This window comes from Etheostoma spectabile, unplaced genomic scaffold, assembly GCF_008692095.1.
Source record: "Etheostoma spectabile isolate EspeVRDwgs_2016 unplaced genomic scaffold, UIUC_Espe_1.0 scaffold273, whole genome shotgun sequence".
NCBI classification, from domain to species: Eukaryota; Metazoa; Chordata; class Actinopteri; order Perciformes; family Percidae; genus Etheostoma; species Etheostoma spectabile.
The window spans coordinates 1930419-1933068 of record NW_022605577.1 but is presented as its reverse complement, the minus strand read 5'-3'; the positions used below and the strand labels follow the sequence as shown (position 1 = coordinate 1933068).

The 2650-nt window shown below is 39.7% G+C and overlaps 1 protein-coding gene across 4 annotated transcripts in view; it reads right to left on the bottom strand.

Annotated features, from left to right (window-relative positions):
* The window catches only part of il1rapl2 (interleukin 1 receptor accessory protein-like 2), a gene marked incomplete at its 5' end in the record, with an annotated part of 503103 nt that overhangs the window by 303308 nt on the left and 197145 nt on the right, over positions 1–2650 (bottom strand).

The window sequence follows — 2650 nt, the reverse complement described above, 5'->3', positions numbered from 1 at the left end:
CAGTTGGTCAAGGCCACACCCCCAGCCTCAACCTTGCCCCCCCCCTCTCTTCCTGAAAAGGCTCCAGACTCAAAAATGGCACATACTAAGGAAATATCATTGTGGGACTGGTTCTAGTGGCTGGAATTCTGCACCAAGGCTGAATTTTGGGAAAGAGACTTCAGATACAGTATTAGGGACCACTAAGGTCTATATAAAAGAGACTTCAGATACAGTATTAGGGGACCACTAAGGTCTATATAAAAGAGACTTCAGATACAGTATTAGGGGACCACTAAGGTCTATATAAAAGAGACTTCAGATACAGTATTAGGGGACCACTAAGGTCTATATAAAAGAGACTTCAGATACAGTATTAGGGGACCACTAAGGTCTATATAAAAGAGACTTCAGATACAGTATTAGGGGACCACTAAGGTCTATATAAAAGAGACTTCAGATACAGTATTAGGGGACCACTAAGGTCGATATAAAAGCATCCAAAAAGCATCATGTCATGTGACCTTTAACTTAACATCAGAGTTCAGCTGAGGATATGTGTTCAGGAATGAGTGTGTGTCTTTGTTGTGTGTCTTTGTTTGTATACAAAGACAGAGTTATTTCAAGGATTGATGCCACTGCGATTGTCCGATATTTTACTGCATCCTCGCTGCATTACTACTGCAGTGGTGCTCAGCATCATAAGGAATGCAGCTCGTATTGCACTCTATCTCATAAGAGACCACAGCTTTTCTAATGTGATACTAAAGAATGTGCATAAAAATGTGAAGAGGAGTCCGTATATTCAAAAATATGACGATGTGACCATGAGCTAAAAAAAATGTAACAATGTATCCCACCTAGAAAGAAAATCTTCAGAAAGAAAAGACTGAATGGCTGTGAGCTGGACCAGAGATGGTTATTTCCTCTTTGATGACTATTTAATGGTTTTGATGCATCTGTTCTGATTATTTTGTTATTTTATTCCAAAAGGGCCAACCGAGTTAAACATGGACACTGATGGATGCAAATTGAATTTCTATTATGAATACTGTTTAACAATTCACTAAACTGCACTAAGAGAGAGCAGACCTCATGGGCTGCTGCAGCAAAGGTAATCTAAACCGATATGCAGATAAATTGGGATCACTAAAGTATTATTTACTGGGAAACAACATAATAGTCATGTAACATTAAAATAAACACGTCTCAAGCTAGAAGAATCTTAGGAATGGTTAGTTTGCTTCGTGCCACTCAGATTATCACTGGTTGATTCAACTGTGAATCTGTAGTTGTCCAGTAAAAAGGTTGAGGGGGTAACATCACGTCATTAAAGTATCTCTTCCTTTCTTTCTTTCTTTCCCTTCATCTAGTATTGTTCTTCTCTTAATTTATCTTACTGGCACCGACTCTGTGTTGACATTATTGCCATCATTAATTGCAGCCTGTGATTGTGTGTGTGTATGTGTGTGTTGGTGTGTGTTTGTGTCTGTGTGTGAATCACTGTCCCTGCAGTCAGCTTCTTGAAACACTGCTGGAAACCCAGATACAGGAGCCAATTAGAGGCCACACACACACACACACACACATTTGTCCACAAAGCTGATGTGAACATTAAAACAATATTTTTCATTCAACAATCTCTCTATCTATCTTTCTATCTATCTATCTATCTATCTATCTATCTATCTATCTATCTATCTATCTATCTATCTATCTACCAACTTATCTATCTATCTATCTATCTATCTACCTACCAACCTATCTACCAACCTATCTATCTATCTATCTATCTATCCATCCATCCATCCCTCCATCCATCATCCACCCACCCACCCACCTATCTATCTATCTATTGTTTCTCTCTTTGTTTGTTGATTTTTCAGACGGTGATGAGCCAATTACCACCCAGGGGTCTCCGAGCGTCTTCCTTGCGGTCCCCTGCTAGCGGACAGCTGACTCTGACAGCGGTCTCATGGTGGGCGAGACGCTGACCCGGGGACATGTCATCTCGCTAAGTAGAGACGCCTCTGCTGTTCACTTTAACACGCATTTCATCTACACACTATAGCCCGTCCTATGCTTGAATTTTCTAGATCCCTTATGTGTGATAATGTGGACCTTGATTTGTAAAGTTACAGGATTGTTACGAAGGGACCACTATGCGTAAAGAACACTAAGTAGAACATTTAGTGTATCTGAGGCTTTCACTAGAATAATGCACATGGGTTTGTTATTTTACGCCAAAGCAGAGTATTAAGGTTTCATGTTTTATTCAGAACACAGTGACACAAAACTACTACCAATCCTTTTGCAACACAGCGCCAACTCGATCAGAAATGCTATTTGCCAAAGAGCTAATGTATTCCTTAGAGGTGTGATGCATCACCAATCCATCATAGTCTTTTTAGAGGCAAACACTGTTATTAGGATTAGTAGGGTGTGAGGGAAAAAGCTCTGTGAAAGCTGCACTTGGCTTGGCTCCAGACTTATGATGTAGAGTGCCTTCTGTTTGCCCAAATCTAATTCTAATTTCAGATACATTTTCCTTGCACAGTAATGGACAAATCATTAATTATATTCCCAATGAATTCAAAGGCTTGTCCTTTGATTAAGTGTCTCTACAGTTCTATTTGTGCTGTTTTCCATTCCTGTATGTCCTGGAAATTTG